Below are 21,411 nucleotides of genomic sequence, written 5' to 3'. Positions count from 1 at the left end.
GAAGTTGCTGAAAGTAATGTGAGTGACTTTAGTAAGGAGTAAAGCAGCACACTTACATGGCATCCTTCACAGGACAAAATGGGAGCTAGGCTACAGTGAGTGGAGAAACAGTCATCATGTGGTTCCTTTAGTGTTACACGGTGATCAGCATTCATTTCAGACAAATTATGGAGACTACGACTATGTTAGAAATAATTATTTTAATTATTATTTAATTAATAATTAAATATATTATTAATATATTTAATTATTATGGGCCTGGCTACCACTGAAGAGACCTCAATAAAGGTCGAAACTAGTCTGGGTAGTGGCCCTTCCCTTAATGCATAACATTAGACATATCTGCAAGGAGATGTGTTTTGCATTATAGGAGATACTGAGATAGAAGTGTTGGTATCTTGCTCCACCTTTGCAACGAGTTTCCCTGGTGTTGTACCACCTTACCCCAGTCCTGAAGATACTTTCAGGCGCAAACTTTGTTTGCACACACTTGGATAAAGGATTAAACTAATTTTATTATAATTATTTTAATTTTTCGACATTTCAACATTCATATTTAGGTCATCATCTGTAGTACACACATATATACAGAGACATGCTATATTACATTTCGCATAGTATGTTAAAGAGACATTGATTTGATCAACAGTTCTACTGGCCTGACCTCTCATGAAAAAAAAAATAATAATAAAATATAATAAAAAATAAAATAAAATAACTACATCAAAGCTATACTCTATTTATGACAACATCAGAGAAATTTGTTTTCTATAGATAGTTTAATTACAGCAAAAGTGATGTCCTAATTTAAAATGAGAATTGTTATATTAGATTTAAGATCCTGGATTACCCATTCCTATTTATAATTAACTCTTAGGAAGAAAGAAGAGGGTAAAATATGTGCCTCCCATATTCTTGGTATTTTTAGACAATCATTATTGTTAAGATTAGCATGGTAGATAAGAATTTCACAGACCTCCTTAAATTTACATTCATACCATGTTTTGGTATGATGTAAACAACAAATTCTTTTCCAATCATTTCTATGTAAAGTATTCAGGGCATGATCAGAAAGGCCAGCTTTACTATGGTTATTAAATTTAATGGGTAGTCTGAATAGTTCTTGGCCTTGACAACAGATGGCAGCACTACCGACAAGATTTTTTTTTTAAAGTTGTTACATCTGTCATAAGCATCCATGTGAAATTGCAAGTCATTCTATCAAGTTAAAGACTTGATAGACTTTATTCATGTGGATCATCTTCAAGGCTGGTACGGTCACGTTTAAACTCAGCAGCACAAGTCATCGATCGCATGGTTGTAAAATTCTTTGTAAAAGAAGGTTTAACGCAAAAAGAAATTCATTCGAAGTTCATAAAAGTTTATGGGAACTCTTCTCCTTCATCTTCAACAATTAACAAATGGGCTGCCGAGTTTAAACATGCCCGTACCAGCCTTGAAGATGATCCACGTGAAGGATGTCCAAAAAGTGTAACAACACCAGAAATCATTGATCAAGTTCACGATATGGTATTAGATGACTGGCGAGTCAAAGTGCGTGAAATTGCTGAGACCATAGGCATTTAAAAAAACGTGTACGATATATTTTGCATGAAGAAGTGCATATGGAAAGCGTTGTGCAAAATGGGTGCCACACTTGCTCACAGCAGATCAAAAACGCCCTTGCATGAAAATCTCTGAACAGTGCTTGGAGCATTTTAACAAGAATAAAACTGATTTTGTGTATCGATTTATTATTATTGATGAGACTTGAATTCATCATTACCCACCAGAATCCAAACAGCAGTCAAAGGAGTGGACAAAAGCCAGTTGTTCAATGCCAAATAAAACCAAGTCGGTTCCATCAGCAGGAAGGGTCATGGCATTGGTGTTTTGGGATGCTAAAGGCATTTTGTTTATTAATTATCTTGAAAAGGTTAAAACAATAACCGGGGAATATTATTCCGATCTATTAACCAAACTAGATGAAAAAATTCGTAAGAAAAGATCCGATTTGCAGAAGAAAAAAATCATCTTTCATCAGGACAATGTGCCTGCCCACAAAGGTGTTTTGGCAATGGGAAAATGAAGAGAATCTCTGCTATGAATTGTTGGAACATCCACCCTATTTCCCATATTTGGCTCCCTCTGACTTCTATCTCTTCCCAAAACTAAAACTCTTCCTGCTGGTCAGCGTTTTTCTTCGAACCAAGAGTGATTGCAGCTGTAGAAGGGTATTTTGCAGATCTTACTAAGAACCACTAAAGGGATGGAATAATCACTGGAGCATCACTGGACTAAATGTATTAGTCTTAAGGGAGATTATGTTGAAAAATAAAAATAATTTTGAAATTATAAATTCGTTTTTTTTATTGTTAGGCTGAGAACTTTTCAGATTCATTGCACTGAAAAGTTCTCTTTTCAGAGAACTTTTCAGTGCAATGAATAAGCTATATTCCAGGGTGGGCCAGCAGAGGAAGTGGATTCTATTTACAAAGAAAAACACAACCATGGACTCACCATTATTATCCCCCCCCCAATTGCTAACTTTTATCTAAAAGTTAAATCTTTTAGGTAAAAGATTTAATTTTTATCTAGATTCCTCTCCTTTGAAATCCAAAGTCTTGCTTACATACGTTGATGATGTTTTCGATATTGGATCCCATGGCCACCAGACATCAAACACTTTCCACAGCCACCAATTCACAATTGACAATTGAGATTGAAAGTCAGAACACACTTCCTTTTCTAGATACAATTGTCATGCGTCTTCCTCCTGGCAGTCTTTCCTTCACTGTTTACTGGAGGCCTACACATATGGGCCAATATATACACATAAACTCCTACCACCACCACACAACATAAACACTAGGTGTCATTAACCCACTAAAAACAGGGCTTTGAAGATTTGCTCCAGTGAACAAGCACTTAAAGATGAATTAAAAGTTATCAGCAAAACCTTCCAAAAAAATGGCTACAGCCAAATACTATCAACAAAATTCTTCACAAGTCTTCAATTAAAAACAAAAATAAACTAGACTACAATAAAAATATAACCATTCCATATATTAAAACGATATCAGACAAAATAAACAGAATACTATAGAAATGCAACCTTAAAGCCACCTTTAAAACGCCTGCAAAATTAAAGAACTTATTCAACATATCCAATGATCCACTTTCTCTGCTGGCCCACCCTGGAGTATACCGTATTCACTGCACCTGTAATTTGCCCTATACAGAGGAAATAGGATGCACAATTCCTATCAGAAAAAAGGAACATAAATTGCTCATTAAATTTAATAACTATGGTAAAGCTGGTCTTTCTGATCATGCCCTGAATACTTTACATAGATTGACTGGAAAAGCATCTGTTGTTTACATCCCAAAATGTGGTGTGAACATAAATTTAAGGAGGCCTATGAAATTCTTATCACCCACCCTAATCTTAACAATAATGATGATCTAAAAATTTCAAGAATATGGAAGGCACATAACCTTTCTCCCTAAGAGTTAATTATAAATAGGACTATAGGTAATCCAGGATCTTAAATCTAATATAACAATTCTCATGTTAAATTAGGACATCACTTTTGCTATAGTAAAACTATCTGTAGAAAACTTTTTTTTTCTCCCTCTGATGTTGTCATAAACAGAATACAGTGGTACCTTGAGATACGAGTGCCCCAACATACGAATTTTTTGAGATACGAGCCATCACTAGGTCAATTTTTTGCCTTGAGTTACGAGCCAGAATTTGAGATACAAGCCTGCTTCGGTGACGTCACAACCACCACTCTGCTCAGATTCCCGAGTCTGGCGCGTCCTTCAGTTCACATGTTTACCTCACCGCAGAAGCATTTCTGTCGTGTTGAGTTTTAATTTTGTGTTTTTTTTTTGTATGTACAGTTATTTAGCTAATTTTTTTCATATAACCATGAGTCCAAAGAAGGTGAGTGTATAACCATGAGTCCAAAGAACAGTAGTGAGAAAAGGAAAAAGGTGATATCCACGGAATTAAAGCATGAGATAATAGACAAACATGAGCAAGGCATAAGAGTAATAGACTTGGCAACGCAGTACGATCGTACTACTTCTACAATATGTACTATTCTGAAGCAGAAGGACTCGATAAAGGCTATAACTCCAGCTAAGGGCATTAAAATTATTTCAAAGCTAAGCAACTCTGTCCATGAAAAGATGAAAAACCTGCTTATTTTTTTGGTTGACAGGGAAGCAACTCACAGGAGACACTGTGACAGACTATAATTTGCAAGAAGGCACGAGCCATTTACGCAGATTTGCTGCAGCAGACCCCAGATACTTCAGCACAGGAGGCTTCACAAGAGCAGTTCAAAGCCAGTCGTGGGTGGTTCGAAAATTAATTTCCGAAAAAAGGACCGGCATTCACTCTGTTGTAAGGCATGGTAAGGCAGTGAGCTCTGATTCTAAGGCAGCTGAGGAATTTGTAAAAATCTTTGCTGAACTGATCAAAGCCAAAGGATGTATCCCCCCAACAAGTTTTCAACTGTGACGAGACAGGGCTCTTCTGGAAGAAGATGCCAAGCAAAACTTACATAATGGCAGAAGAAAAGAAGATGCCAGGTAACAAGCCCATGAAGGATAGGTTGACCCTCACACTGTGTGCAAATGCGAGTGGCAACTGCAGGATCAAGCCGCTGCTCGTATACCACTCAGAAAACCCCAGAGCCTTCAAGACACATAAGGTTTTAAAAGAAAAACTGCAGGTTATGTGAAGGGCAAACCCAAAGGCAGTTTTTTGTGCAGTGGGTCAACTTGGTCTTTAGGCCTGCCATTAAGGAATACCTCGAGGTCAATGACTTACCCCTGCAAGCCCTTCTCGTCTTTGACAATGCTCCTGTCCACCCACCAAAACTTGAGGTTGACATCCTCGACGAGTTCAGCTTTATAAAGGTTCTCTACTTTCCACCCAACACCACCCCTATCCTACAGTCCATGGACCAACAGGTGATCTCCAATTTCAAGAAACGTTTTACCAAACACATGTTCCGACGCTGCTTTGAAGTAACAGAGAGCACAAATCTCACCCTTCGAGAGTTCTGGAAGGACCACTACAACATTGTCATATGCCTCAAAATTATTGATATGGCCTGGCAGGGGGTTACAAAAAGGACCTTGACCTCTGCATGGAAAAAACTGTGGCCTGAGGCTGTGACTGAAAGGGACTTTGAAGGATTTAGACCTGAACAAGAAGTGCTAGAGGAGATTGTGTCCTTCAGAAAGTCCATGGGCCTGGAGATGGATAAGGGAGACATCGAAGACCTTGTCGGCGCACATTCCGAGGAACTGACAACGGAGGAGTTGATGGAACTACACATGCAGCAACATACGGAGGTTCTGCAGGAGATTGGTACAACCGCAGCAGCAGAGGAGGTTATCTCTTCAAGTGAGATAAAGAAAGTGTTGGCAATGTGGGAAAACGTTTCGGACTTTATTGAAAAGAAACACCCTGAAAAACTGGTCGTGCAGCGGTGCTATTTAATGACACTTGCCTAACTCATTTCAAAAACATTCTAAAAGGGAGGAAGAAACAAAGCTCCTTGGACAGTTTCTATTGAAACGCCCTGCGGATGAAAGTGACGAAAGCGTGACAAAAAAGAAAAAAACTAGTGAAGAAGAAAATTAAGTTAAACAAAAGTGAAGTGAAAGCAAAAATTAATACCATATGCTAATCGGCTCCACCAACATCTGTTTATTTCTTTAGGTTCTCTTTTACATGTATGTATGTACAGTATTTGGTTTTATTTTGTTTATATACGATATTTGTTCATTATAAATACTGTACATTATTATAAAAAAATTTGAGTGCTTTTTTGGGGGCTGGTACGAATTAATCTCATTTTAATTAATTTCAATAGGGAAAATGATTTCAGATACGAGCATTTTGACTTACGAGCCCCGTCATGGAATGAATTAAACTTGTATCTCAAGGTACCACTGTATAGCTTTGATGTAATTATTTTATTTCATTTATTTTATTTTATTATTTTTAGCATACTATGTGAAGTGTAACATAGCTTGTCTCTGTATATATGTGTATACTCCAGGCCAACTTTTTTATGGAGACTTTTGAAGAGAAAGCCTTAAATTCTGCCCCACAAAAACCGACCATATGGCTTTGCTATGTTGATGATGTGTTCGCTGTTTGGCCACATGGCTCTGATGCACTCATCTCCTTCCTAATACACTTAAACAACCAACACTCCAGAATCAAGTTCACCTTGGAAGAAGAAAAAAACAATTGCCTTTCCTTCTTAAACACACTAGTCACCTGCCAGCCTGATGGAACCTTGGTTTTCTCAGTTTATAGAAAACCCACCCACACAGGCAGATACATCCACCAACAATCCCCACCCTCAAAACAATATGGAGTCATTAAGACACTACACAACAGGGCTAAACTTCTCTGTTCAAATGACAATGCCCTAACCACAGAAGTAACCAAATTCTCAACACTTTCTCAGCCAATGGCTACTCTCCCCCCCCCCCCAAAAATCCAAAAAATATTGAAAACAATAACCCACAACCCCCTCCCCCTTCACAACAAGGATTACTCTAAATCCATCACCATTCCCTATATCCAAGGCACCTCAGAAAAATAACAAAGATACTAAAAAAACATGACTTGATTTCTTGTTACAGACCATATAGAAAATTGGCATCCCTTATCCGCTCCACTAAAGACCAACCTGGTGTATACCAGATCTCTTGCAGCTGTAAGCTGTCCTACTTTGGCCAAACAGGCAGGACAGCTAATATCAGAATTTCGGAACACAAGGACTATATCCGGTTTCACCAGTATAGCCGCTCTGGATACCTGCCATAGAATACGGTGGAAGAAAGCCACGATAATACATCGTAGTAAATTCAAATACGAAAGGCTATTCATAGAATCTGCCTCAGCCATAAGAAACAATCCAAACCTCAACAAATGTGGTTGCATGAGACTGCCGCAAATTTGGGAAACCTACATCAGAAGACCTTCAGTCCATGTAGGTATTCTTGGCCATTTGGACTGAAGGTCTTCTGATGTAGGTTTCCCAAATTTGGGGCAGTCTCATGCAACCATGAGATGGTGCCTGCTAAGAGACACCATCAGGACTTTTAGGAGAAAGAATAGCTTCCTGCTTCATCCTCATTTACTATGTATTGTGCATCTGCATGCACGTGTCTTGTTTCTAAGTTCCTGTGAAAATGGCAAGGTGACATTGCAGAAATATTGGAAGCGTATTAAAATTTATTTTAATGTATATTCTATTGTACGTTGCAATTTCCTTAAGCTATTTGGTAAGCATGTATGTATAACCAACGTCTAAGCCTTTCCATGAGAACTCCAGATGATGACCTTGATATGAAGGTCGAAATGTTAGGAAATTAAAATAATTTCCTCAGTATTTGTAAATATTAATTTACAAATAAATATTTTTATTTGTAACACGGTTGTAGTCTCCATATATGTCTGAAATGAATTATTGTGTGGTACACAGAGGGCAGGAGAATGTATGTGTAAGAAACTGGAAATAATAATAATTATTATTATTATTATTCAGGTCTCCATGGAGACAAGAGTAGGGATCCCAGACGTCCCGTAAAATATGGCATCGTCCCATATTTTACGGACGTTTTACGAAATTCATTCTTCAGAAAAGTATTGCAAGAGTGAGCAAGACTGATTGATGAATAAGAATATTTTCAGGTGAAAAGAGCAGTACTGTATTAAAAATCAATTTTGTATCTATAATAGTAATTAAAAACCATTTGAAGGCAACTTAAAGTGGCTTAATGAAAATATGCAGCCTAACAATTGGATTTACTATTTGTTTACATATACTTAGTAAAGTGTGTGCATAGTAAACCTTACCATGCACACACACTTGGAAAGATAGAATCATTTTGAAGACTGGCATATGTGATGGATGCATATACTAAACTTTCACCCTCAGTCATAAGTGTCCCATATTTTTTCCAATGCATCTGGGATCCCTAGTCAAGAGGCTCATCATGGGAGGTCTTTCCTAGGAAACACAAAGTTTATCATATCACTCCTTGAACTCATTGATCATTCTTGCTGTCACCACTCTATCAGGCAATGTATTCCACAGATATGGATAAGAACACAAATAAGAATAAGCTATTGTATGGAGATTCGATGATAACAGGTATACTATACTTAATAAGGCTTATACGTTGGTTAGACATAACTGGTAATTAGTTTACGGAATTAACAACGCAAATGAAGTATATTAATTAAAGGTAACTTTAATGAATCACTTCTATATTTCGGCAACATCACATTGCCATCTTCAGGAACATAAAGATATGGTATGTGCACGCAGGCACTAACACAAAGCAAATGAGGAAGAAAGCAAGAAACTAATATTGTTCCTAAAGTCCTAATGGTGCCCTCTTGCAGGCTAATTTGGTAGTCTTGGCTGTTGGGCTGAAGTTCTCATAATGTAAGTCTCCCAAATTAGGGGTAGTTTCATGCACCCAAATTTGTTGAGGTTAGGAACGTTTTTTAGAGCTGCTGAAGATTCTTTGAATAATCTTTCGTATTTAAACTGGCTGCGATGAATTATTTTTGTTTTCTTCCAACAAGTTTTATGGTGGGTATCTAAGGCATGGTCTGCCAGCCCAGAGCGGCTGTACTGGTGAAACCGGATGTAGTCTTTGTGTTCTGAAATCCTGATATTAGTTGTTCTGCCTGTTTGGCCAAAGTAGGACAATTTGCAGCTGCAAGGGACCTGGTATACACCAGGTAGGTCTAGGGGGAGTGGTTGGTCTTTGGTAGAGCGGATAAGGGATGCCAACTTTTTATATGGTCTGTAACAGGAAGTAAGGTAGGTCATATTTTTTGAGGATATTGGTTATTTTCTCAGAGGTGCCCTGGATGTAGGGGATGGTGATAGACTTGGTGTAATCTTTATTGTGGAGGGGGGAGGGGGGTTGTGGTTTACTGGTTTTAGTATTTTTTGGATTTTTTGGGGGTTATAGCCATTGGCTAAGAAAGTGTTGAGGATGTGGTTTAGTTCAGTAGTCAGGGCCTTGTCATCTGAGCAGATTAATTTTGCCCTGTTATGTTTTTATAACCCCATATTGTTGTGAGGGGGGTGGTGGGATTGCTGATGAATGTATCGGCCAGTATGGGTGGGTTTTCTGTAAACAGAGAAAACCAAAGATCCATTAAGCTGGCGGGTGATTAAAGTGTCTAGGAAGGGGAGGATGTTGTTTTCCTCTTTTTCTAAGGTGAACTGGACTCTGGGGTGTTGGTTGTTTAAGTGTGTTAGGAAGGAGTGGAGTGTGTCTGAGCCATGTGGCCAAATAGCAAACACATCATCCACATAACGAAGCCAAATAGTGGGTTTTTGTGGGGCGGAGTTTAAGGCTTTCTCTTCAAATGTCTTCATAAAGAAATTGGCCAAGGGTGGGGAAAGTGGTGAACCCATGGCTGTCCCCTCTATCTGTTTGTAGAACTTTCCTTGCCAGACGAAATAGCCTGAGTTCATTGTGAACTGAAATAGGGCTGAGATATCGAGAGAAAATTTAGCTTGGATTAGCTCTAGAGTTTCTTTGAGTGGGACATTAGTGAATAGGGAGGAAACGTCAAAACTGACCATTATGTCAGTGTGTTGGAGTGTGAGGTTTTCTATACTGGCTTTAAAGTGGGCTGAGTTTTTTATGTGTGATGGTGTGTTGCCAGTGTAGTGTGTGAGCGTTTTGGCTAAATGTCTGGCTAATTTATATGTGGGGGAATCAATGCCATCCACTATGGGACACAATGGCACATTTTGTTTATGTATTTTTGGGAGTCCATATAATCGGGGGGGGGTCTGGAGTTATAAGGTTTAAGTTTGTTGCTGACTTCCACAGGCCAAGAAGTGACTTTCTTAAGGAGTCTGTGGAGAGTTCTAATCTGAGAGCTGGTCGGATTGCATTCAATGGGGAGGTAAGTAGTACGGTCTAGTACTAAAGCATTTAGCTTACCTTTGTAGTCTTTTTGATTGAGCACCACAGTGGTGCTTCCCTTATCAGCTTTGGTGATTACTATTTTTTTGTTGTTTTTCAATTCTTGTACGGCTGCATATTCGTTTTCGAATGAGTTGGTTTTTGGAGGTTTGGCTTTAGTCAGAACACCGACTACATCCAGTCTTACGTTGTTGGCGATATGGTTAGGCAGGTTGCGGATCCCGACGAGAGGTTGTAGTCAACCTCTCATCGGCAGTTTTAAAGCCTGAAGCACTCACCGCACTTTCACGTGGTCACAATTTCACCCTAGCTCCTAAAAGGATACCTGCTGAAGAAATCATGATCCAAATAGAGCGTGGGATCCGCAACCTGCCTAACCATATCGCCAACAACGTAAGACTGGATGTAGTCGGTGTTCTGACTAAAGCCAAACCTCCAAAAACGAATATGCAGCCCTACAAGAATTGAAAAACAACAAAAAAATAGTAATCACCAAAGCTGATAAGGGAAGCACCACTGTGGTGCTCAATCAAAAAGACTACAAAGGTAAGCTAAATGCTTTAGTACTAGACCGTACTACTTACCTCCCCATTGAATACAATCCGACCAGCTCTCAGATTAGAACTCTCCACAGACTCCTTAAGAAAGTTACTTCTTGGCCTGTGGAAGTCACCAACAAACTTAAACCTTATAACTCTAGACCCCCCTGATTATATGGACTCCCAAAAATACATAAACAAAATGTGCCATTGCATCCCATAGTGGATGGCATTGATTCCCCCCACATATAAATTAGCCAAACATTTAGCCAAAATGCTCACACACTACACTGGCAACACACCATCACACATAAAAAACTCAGCCCACTTTAAAGCCAATATAGAAAACCTCACACTCCAACACACTGACATAAGGGTCAGTTTTGACGTTTCCTCCCTATTCACTAATGTCCCACTCAAAGAAACCCTTGAGCCTCATCCAAGCCAAGTTTCCTCCCGATATCTCAGCCCTATTTCAGTTCACAATGAACTCAGGCTATTTCGTTTGGCAAGGAAAGTTCTACAAACAGATAGAGGGGACAGCCATGGGTTCACCACTTTCCCCACCCTTGGCCAATTTCTTTATGGAGACATTTGAAGAGAAAGCCTTAAACTCCGCCCCACAAAAACCCACTATTTGGCTTCGTTATGTGGATGATGTGTTTGCTATTTGGCCACATGGCTCAGACACACTCCACTCCTTCCTAACACACTTAAACAACCAACACCCCAGAGTCCAGTTCACCTTAGAAAAAGAGGAAAACAACACCCTCCCCTTCCTAGACACTTTAATCACCCGTCAGCTTAATGGATCTTTGGTTTTCTCTGTTTACAGAAAACCCACCCATACTGGCCGATACATTCATCAGCAATCCCACCACCCCCCTCACAACAATATGGGGTTATAAAAACATAACAGGGCAAAATTAATCTGCTCAGATGACAAGGCCCTGACTACTGAACTAAACCACATCCTCAACACTTTCTTAGCCAATGGCTATAACCCCAAAAAAATCCAAAAAATACTAAAACCAGGAAACCATAACCCCCCTCCCCCTCCACAATAAAGATTACACCAAGTCTATCACTATCCCCTACATCCAGGGCACCTCTGAGAAAATAACCAATATCCTCAAAAAATATGACCTTACTTCCTGTTACAGACCATATAAAAAGTTGGCATCCCTTATCCGCTCTACCAAAGACCAACCACTTCCCCTAGACCTACCTGGTGTATACCAGGTCCTTTGCAGCTGTAAATTGTCCTACTTTGGCCAAACAGGCAGAACAACTAATATCAGGATTTCAGAACACAAAGACTACATCCGGTTTCACCAGTACAGCCGCTCTGGGCTGGCAGACCATGCCTTAGATACCCACCATAAAATTCGTTGGAAGAAAACAAAAATAATTCATCGCAGCAAGTTTAAATACGAAAGATTATTCAAAGAATCTTCAGCAGCTCTAAAAAACGTTCCTAACCTCAACAAATTTGGGTGCATGAAACTACCCCAAATTTGGGAGACTTACATTATGAGAACTTCAGCCCAACAGCTAAGACTACCAAATTAGCTCGCAAGAGGGCACCATTAGGACTTTAGGAACAATATTAGTTTCTTGCTTTCTTCCTCATTTGCTTTGTGTTAGTGCCTGCGTGCACATACCATATCTTTATGTTCCTGAAGATGGCAATGTGACGTTGCCGAAATATAGAAGTGATTCATTAAAGTTACCTTTAATTAATATACTTCATTTGCGTTGTTAATTCCGTAAACTAATTACCAGTTATACTTAATAAGAAACTAACGAAAGCATGTTTCCCAGGTACAAAGATCAAGGATTGTCAATTAAATATTGCAAAATGTAAGGTTATACACTTCGGGTTGAAGAGACTACACAGACTACAATTAAAGGATTACTGTCTAACAAGTAAAGATAGGGAAGTTATTATCCCTCTTTATAAGGCTATGATTCAGCAACATCTTAATATAATATTTATCACTTAGCACTTATTTATCAGCCTGAAAGAAACAAGAAACGGAAAATCACCTGGAGAAGATAAGCTAGGTTCAGAACTATATAAATATGCAGGAACAAGATTCAAAGGAAGACTCTTATTATTTTTAAATAAAATTTACTCAACTGGTATCCCCCCAATAGAATGGAAAAAAGCAATTGTGATTCCTATCTTTAAGAAAGGTAATAGAGATGACCCTAAAAACTATAGAGGTATCACTATACTAAATTCTTGTTACAAAATATATAGCAGAATCTTAAATAACAAACTAATGAAATATTCCGAAAACTTTATTCTAGAGGTACAGAATGGATTTAGAAAAGGATGATCATGTATAGACCCAGCCTTTTGCCTAAAATTAATAGTAGAGAAAAGAAGAGAATATAATTTGGAAACACATATTGCATTTATTGACTTTGAAAAAGCATTTGACAAAGTTAAAAGAAACATATTAAAAGAAAGACAAATACCAAATTATATCCTAAAAGCTATCACAAGTATATATGAAAATAATCAAATACAAATAAGATTAAATCACGAGCTATCATATACAAGAGAGATAAACCAAGGGGTCCGACAGGGATGTCCCCTCTCAGCAACTCTTTTTTAATATCTACTTAAATGAAATAATAATAAAATGGAGTAAAAATTTACATCAAGGAATTAAACTTTCACCTACAGTTAACTTAAACACTCTCCTCTTTGCAGACAACCAAATAATAATTACAAATTCTGAAGATAACTTGCAGAAAGCTATTTTAAATCTAAATGAGATATCCAAAGATTATGGTATGATAATATCAACAGAAAAATCAAAAATTATGGCCTTTAAAGGACAAGATCCAGCAAGAACTAAAATAGTAATAGATAACAAGATCTTAGAACAGGTGAATTCATTTAAACCTAGGATGTATGATCACATATGAAAATGAAAAAGATATAAATGTAAAAATTGCAAAATATTTAAAAATAACAGGCGTAATTAACTCTATATTTAAACCAAACCTAGATCAAAAACAAACCAGGCTAAAAGTATACAATACATTAGCCTTACCAGTCTTAATGTACGGAAACGAAATCTGGACAATAAAACAAAAAGACAAATAAAGATTAACAACAGCAGAAATTAAGTTTATGAGAAAAACTGCAACGTATCTCCTATTTGATCACAAAAGAAACGAAGATATTATGAAAGAATTATACCAAGAACCAGTAATAGCAAAAATTAAAAAATATAAACTTAAATGGATGGAACATATTCAAAGAATGAAAACAGAAAGATTACCAAAACAAGCCTTAAAGTACAAGCCATTAGGAAAAAGAAAACCAGGACGTCCTCTTAAACGATTCAACGATGACTTCTAAGGCTGGAACAGGCCATGCTAGGCCCAAATCCTTGATACGTATGATGATGATGACTTATTTGTCACTTGGGTTTCTTTGGGATCAGCAGGTGGTAAAGAGAATTCAGAAACAAGTGACTAAGCTAATCATAACCTCATACAGAGAATTCCAAGTAACAAATCTTTATTCTCTGTATGAGGATAGGTTGAAGGTATGTGTAGCTTACAAAGTTTAATTGATAGTCAGAAAAGAGGAGACATGATAGAAACTTATAAAATATTAAAGGGATTTTATAAAATTAGTGCAAAGAAAATTTTTCAATACATGACAAATAGAGAATTAGGGGTCATCTCTGGAGGTTTTTGTGTAAGAATGTGGTTAGTAAGGGCATGCAGACTAGATCCTTTGTATGGAAAGTGGTGAACAAGTAGAAGGATTGAGAGAATTAGTTGTAATTCTCTCAATTTGTAATTTGTGTGTATGAATGTTAGTGTGGATCTCCCACAATGAATCTAATAATAATTAATAAACATGATCAGCATATAAACAGAATGGCCTGGAATGTAAGAGGAGTAGTTGAGTTTCAGGTGATATACAGAATAAGTGAATGAAAACAGGTATCTGTTTAGAAATTACAGCTGAGAGGTGGTGCGGATAGGTCTGGATATATACCTAAATGTGAACTGCTGTATGTTTAGTTATGAATGCCAGGCATGCTAGAAATAAGGGGGACAAAAATTGGTTCACTGACTGTATTTAATCACCCAATAATTGATGTAATAAGTGAAACATGGTTGAATGAGTATGACATCTTGACATGAATAGAAATGAAGGAGCACGATGCTTTCATAAGGATAACAAGGACAAGAAATAAGGATGAGAGGCGTTGCTGATGTTAGCAGAAGAATTATATATGCCCAAAGTGTACGTGCAAGTGGGAAATAGTGCTGTGGTTTTGAGGTAGTATGCTGTGAGTGAGGTATAAGTTGATGATGTAAGTTGAAGGTAGGAGATATTCAGTTGGATGTTATAGACCAGGATATGTGGAGGGTGGTAATGAAACAATGTACAGGAAACTTGGGTTAGTGAGCACATAGAAGGGTGATTGTTAAGGATGATGTCAATTGTAATAATATAGTCAAAATGAAGGGATAACATCTGTGAGTAAGAAAGAAAATGAATTTTTTGAGTTCATGAGAGACAACTACCTTATGCAGAATGTAACAAAGGACACATGAGGATTGAGAGCCTTAGATCTGATCATATCATTAGAGGATGTGATTATAAATGGGAGTATCACGTCTCTCTCCATTTGGTACAAGTAACCTTGAGTTAATCACCTCAAGATATTGTATGGAATGAGGAGGTAAACAGAAAGGAGATAAATGCTGCACACAGATTAAGGGATATTTAACAGCAGCAATGTGCACAAGGCTGAATAAGGTGCAGTAAAATAGATGAATGAAAGGATTAAGCCTGCAAACTGAAATAAGATGCTGTGGAGATAGCACGCGCGCGCGCACACACATGCACACACATGCACACACACACACACACACACACAAAGAAAGATAATAATCGGTTCCATCAAAAGCACAGAAAGCAGGCAATACTTGGTTGATAAAGACAGCAGAAGTGCAGTATGCCCAGAAATTAACCAATCAGGAAAGAAAATCCCAGAAGTTCTTTCAATATGGCAACATGAAGAGAGAATGATTAGTAAAATTATGTTAATGGATGAAAACAGTGGATTAATAATGGCTGTAGAAGATGTAGTTAAGATATTCAGCCTGCATTTCTTCACAATGTTTCATACATATTGAGGCAGTATGCTGTGAGTGTGAGTGAGGTATTAGTTGATGATGTAAGTTGAAGGTAGAAGATATTCAGTTGGATGTTATAGACCAGGATATGTGGAGGGTGCTAATGAAACAATACCTCCATACATATGGAGGAAGGAACGATAGAAAGCTATGGCAATTAAGAGGGGTGAAAGGGTGAATGAGATGATTGTGATGGTAGGAACAAATGACTTGACTTGACAGGTAATGTAAATTAGGCAGCGAGAGATATGAAATTCTTGCTTGAGGTTGTGCAAAAGAAGAGAAGACACAGAGAGGAAAGATAGTATGTGTGTGTTGCCTAGGTATGATAGTGATGAGCTGAGCAGAAGAGCAATAATATTGAATAACATAATAGCATAGCTAGAATGTGTCAGAAGAGAGGATTAGAATATGTGGATGCTTGGAGGATGTTTGAGGACAGAGAGGAATTGTACACGAGAGATCGCTTGCATTTGAATGAGGAAGGACGTAGACATCTGGAGAGATTGCTGTTATGAATGAGTCACTGTGTCCCATGGTGGATAATAGCAGGGGTGGCCTCTTGAGGGAATGGGTATTTGGGAGACGGGGGATGACATCAGGTAATGCTGAGCCCAGTAGAGTCTACAGGGGATAATGCTGGGTATAGAAACAATGGCATTTTTATGCTTTACACCAATGCCAAGAGTATCCGGAATAAAGGAGAGGAATTGATGGGGTTCATAGCATCAGCCTGGGCAAAGATTATTGGGATCACTGAGACGTCGTTGACAGAAGGGGATATAATAACAGGAATAGAACTAGCAGGGTACAGCATTTTTCGGAAGGGAAAGCGTGGTGGTGCAGTACTGCTTATGATAAGTGACGACTTATGTCCTCTATGAATGGAGGCTTTGAAAGGCAGTGACAGTAAGGATTTTGCAAGCATGGTAAGAGGTAGAGGTGGGAAGAACAGGATATTTAGTGGGGTGTTGCTACAGTCCAAGGAGCACAGAGGGTGGAGACCAGGAGACGTTTAGACGAGCTTGGCAAGTGCAAGAAGAATGATTGTTCTGGGAGATTTTAACTACAGCAGTATAAATTGGGGAGAGGAAGATGCATGTAGCAATAAGGGAATGGAATTTCTAGAATGTTTGAGGGACAAATGTCTTAGGCAACATGTAATAGAGGGAACAAGAGGTTCAAGAGTTTTGGATTTGGTCATAGCATCAGAAGAGTTGATAATAACTGAGATGACATCTGTCCAACCAGTTGGAGCGAGTGACCACGTGGTTTTGACTTGGAAGATGAATAGACATGCAGGAGTATCAAAGAGACAGGAATATGTGTGGAATTATAAAGCAGGTGATATAATAGTCTTAGATATCAACTCAGGGAAGTTTCATGGAGGGACGGGATATCATTAGTGCTTGGAAAATTGTGAAGGAATATTTGTTAGCAGCAATAGTAAACTGTATTCCACGAGTGAAGAAGAGGACACAATTTGGAGTAAAGTGGATGGCAAACAATATTAAACAGAACTGCATGTGAAAAAGAGGATACAGAAGAAATATAAGGAGACAGATGAAAAGCAGATGCATCAAGAAAATAAGACACAATCCAGGAAAGTGACTAGTATAGTAAGAAAGGCAAAACTGGAATATGAGAAGAGATTGGCCCTAAGATCCACAGAAAATTCTAGGGAATTTTTTAGCTATGTGGCCAGTAGGAGGAAGTAGAAGAAATAACTGTGGAAGATTGACATTGTTGAATAAAAACGGGAATGGAGTGACTGATGCAGAGGACATAGTGGAATTGTTCAATGAACACTTTATTGGAGTAATTCATCCTGGAGGAGTAAATTTTAATACTAGAGGGACAGGGCAGGTTCGAAGTTTAGAAGTGCAGGAGGAGAGTGTGTTCCAGATGCTGAGTACTCTGGATGTCAGTAAAGCCGTGGGACTGGATGGCATTTTACAACGAGTTTTGAGAGAATGTGCTAAAGAACTGACAGCTCCTTTGACCTGGCTTTTCAATAAAAGTCTGGCTACGGGAAAGGTGCCCAGGGAAGGGAAGGAAGGTAAGATAGTGCCATTGCATAAGGGTGGTAGCAGACTGGAAGTGTCTAATTATAGGCCTTTGTGTGTGTGTCATCAGTAGTTGTTAGATCTTGGAGAAATTAGTGAAGGCAAATTAGTGAAGACAATTAATGAAGGTTTATACAGCATTGGGCAGATGAGGGTAATATTATCTGTGAGAATCAACATGGATTTGTGAAGTGCTCTTGTTTTAGTAATATGCTAACCTTTTATAATAATGTCACAAGAGCAGTAGATGAGGGGAAGGCATATACTGCCATTTTCTTCGATCTAGTGAAGGCATTTGATAGGGTGCCATGATAAGCTGATATTTAAATTGTACCACATGGGTCTGGATGTGAGGTTGGTCAACTGGATTCAGGATTGGCTGTTCGATAGGTATCAGAGAGTTTTGTATGATGGGGCAGTTTCAAGGAAGCAGAGGGTTACAAGTGGGGTCCTATAGGGCTCACTGCTGGGACCTATATTGTTTAATCTTTATATCAATGACATTGTTAGTGGATTGCAGGGGGATGTTCAGTTGTTTGCAGATGATGCAAAGCTGGGAAGGATTATTAGTAATAGTGCAGATGTGGCAGCCCTGCAAGAGGATTTGAATAAAGTTAGACAGATGGTCAAATGAATGGGGTTTTCGGTTTAATGCAGCAAAATGTAAGGTCTTGAGGTTTGGGACACATTAAGGGGACACTGCATACTCTATTGAAGGAGGTATACTACAGGAAGTAGGGAGACAAGAGATCTGGGGTTAATGATTGATAGAAACCTGAAATTTAGGTGACATATTGCAAAGGTTAGTGAAGGTGAATATTGGTGAAGGTAACACAGAGAATTGCTGCAGTAATGAGAAGGACACCGACGAGCAGAGATAAAAGAGTTATCATTCCATTGTATAAGACTCTGATCAGACCACACTTATACTATTGTTCACAGATTTGTTCCTCAGGATTTGAAGGGGATAAATTAACCGTGGAAAGGGTACAAAGGCAGATAAGAAAGATGGTTTCAGGACTGTACAATATTAGTTATGAGGATCGGCTGAGGGAATGTGGACTGCAAAGTTTGGTGGATAGAAGAAGGAGAGGTGATATGATTGAGACCTTTAAGCTGTTGAGAGGTGGTTACAGGGTTGACACTGGGGAGTTCTTTGCTTGGTTGAACAGTGTGAAGGAGTGATGACAAGGGGCCATCTCTGGAGGTTACAAAAAGAAACTGTGAGCAAGAGGGTGAGGAGTTGTTTCTTTGCATGGAGGGTGGTTGAACCATGGAATGCATTGCCTGATAGATTGGGGAGAGTGAGAACGGTCAATGAGTTTAAGGAGTGGTATGATAGACTTTGTGTTTTCTAAGAGGTACCTCCCACGATGAGTCTTGATAGACTTTGTGTTTCCCAAGAAAGACCTCTCATGATGAGTCTTTTGACTCGATGGAGGCCTGAACAATAATAATAATACTCATAAATAGAACATCATGATTGTAGAGGGAATGGGGGAGGTTAAAGTGATAGTAAGCAAGCAAGAGATATATGAGAAATTAAGAAAATAATGTGAAATGTGCAACAGGAATTGAGGGATGTTACTGCATCTTGAGGGAATGTTCTAGGAAGTTAATAGCAGCCTTGGTGTAACTCTTCGACAAGAACCTGCTACAGGACAAGTTTCAAAGAATTGGAAAGAGAGTAAAATTATTTCACTTTACAATGGTTGGTGTAGCTGAGGATACAAACTGTAGGCTAATCTGTGTATCTGGAGTTGTGGTTAAGATGTCAGTGTGTTAAGATGTCAGAGAGGTCAGTGTGTGTGGTAGAATAAAATATTGGGTTAATAACAGCATGGAGCTGTGATCAGAATAGATTTGTTAAAGGGAAGACATCTTTTACCAATTTACTTATGTATTTCAAATCAAGGTGAGGAATGCATTGCACAAGGGAGATGCATATATGGTCTGTTCAAGATATAGGCTAAAAGCTTGTCTTCACAACTAAAGGACTATATTTTCATTCTCTTCCTTAGTTTTCCAATATCTCTTTTCCCTTTATGTTTATATTTTATTACTTCCATTAGTAGCCTTCTCTGTTTCATCTGCTATAATTCAATGTTCTTTTATTTTACCATTTATTGCCTATATTTGTAATTCTTTATTTCATCATTTTGTATTCCATCCTTTCTTGTACATTCTTTAACTGCTCTAAGAAATTTCATTTCACAGCTAGTGTTCTATTTTCATTATATTTTTTCTATATCCAACTTTCTGAACCATATAAGCCTGTTGGTATGTTTCCTTTCTTCTTTTGCCTTCATCTTACAGTAGCAGAGATTATTTGAAAATGGTGTAATTTATTATCCACATCATTATCTGGATCAAATGTATAATCAGGAGATGCAGATAGAGAAAAGAAACTTTGCAAAGGCATTTCACAGGATTCCAAACGGAACTCTCTGTTGCATAAATTGGAGCTAGTGGGAATGGATCCAAAGTTGGTGATTTGGATTAGAGGGTGGCTGATGTATAGATATCAAAGAGCAGTTTATGGAGGAGATGAGTCCAGGAGAAGGCAGGTGACTATTGGTGTAAAGGGCGCTCAGAACTTGGTCTTCCTCTGTTGTTTAATTTGCATATTAATGATACTGGAAATAATTTGACAAGAAATATCCACTTGCTTGCTGATGATGCAAAATTAGAAGAGAAATAGTCAATGAAGTCGATGTAGATATCTTGCAGGATGACTTAAATATGCTGGCAATATGAACAAAAGTAAATGGCTGCCAGTTTAACATGGCTAAGTGTAAGGTGATGCACTTCTGGAGGGTTGAGATCACATGCTGTGCACTATATTAATGGAAATGAACTGCAAGAAGTTGAAGAAGCAAGGTTCTTTGGGATGATTGTGAACAGAGAGCTTAATTTTAGAGGGCATATTGAAAGGGTGGCCAAAACAGCACCTCAAATTACACAGTTGTTGAAGAACACAGTGACAAGTAGGGATAGCTCAGTCATTGTCCACTTTAATAGGCATTAATAAGGGCACATCTGGACTATTGTGCACAGATCAGGTCATTTGGATTCCTTTGTGATGAAGAAGTGATGGAGAGGATCCAGAGGCAAGTGACAAAGATTGTTGCAAGTCTGTGGAATATGAGAAAAGACTGAAGGTCTGTGGGCTCCAAAAACTATCTGATAGGCATAAGAGAGGAGATAAGATAGAGGCATATAAGTTATTAAAAATATTTAATAGGATTGATACTGATGACTTTTTTCTATACAGTGTACGAAGGGACAGAATGAGGGATCATCCCTGGAAATTGTGTAAGAATGGGATCAACAAGGATATTAGGACTAGATTTTTTGCTTGGAGAGTGGTAAATGTGTGGAATGTGTTGACAGACATGGTTGTGAGTGCTTCATCTGTGAATGAGTTTAAGGAGAAGTGTGATAGGTATTGTGTGAATAATGATTAGTGTGTCAATGTAGGGTTTCCTGCAACGAGTCTTCTGACTCCATGGAGACACCGTTATAATAATAAAAATAGTAATAATAAATATTATACCACATCCTAAATCCTGAAAGTGTGTGACTTGTTTAGTTTTTAATTAATATTTTATCTC

At 38.2% G+C, this 21,411-nt stretch overlaps 1 protein-coding gene across 1 annotated transcript in view; it reads right to left on the bottom strand.

Moving 5' to 3' along the window:
• Positions 1-21,411, bottom strand: part of LOC150103501 (uncharacterized) — a 335,762-nt gene that overhangs the window by 91,760 nt on the left and 222,591 nt on the right. The gene's annotated exons all lie outside the window — the stretch shown is intronic.

Source organism: Typopeltis vanoorti, chromosome 9 (assembly GCF_054136105.1).
Source record: "Typopeltis vanoorti isolate ZY-2024b chromosome 9, IOZ_Tvanoo_1.0, whole genome shotgun sequence".
Classification (NCBI taxonomy): Eukaryota; Metazoa; Arthropoda; class Arachnida; order Uropygi; family Thelyphonidae; genus Typopeltis; species Typopeltis vanoorti.
Note: the sequence above shows the minus strand (reverse complement) of the source record. Positions and strands in the feature narration are given on the sequence as shown.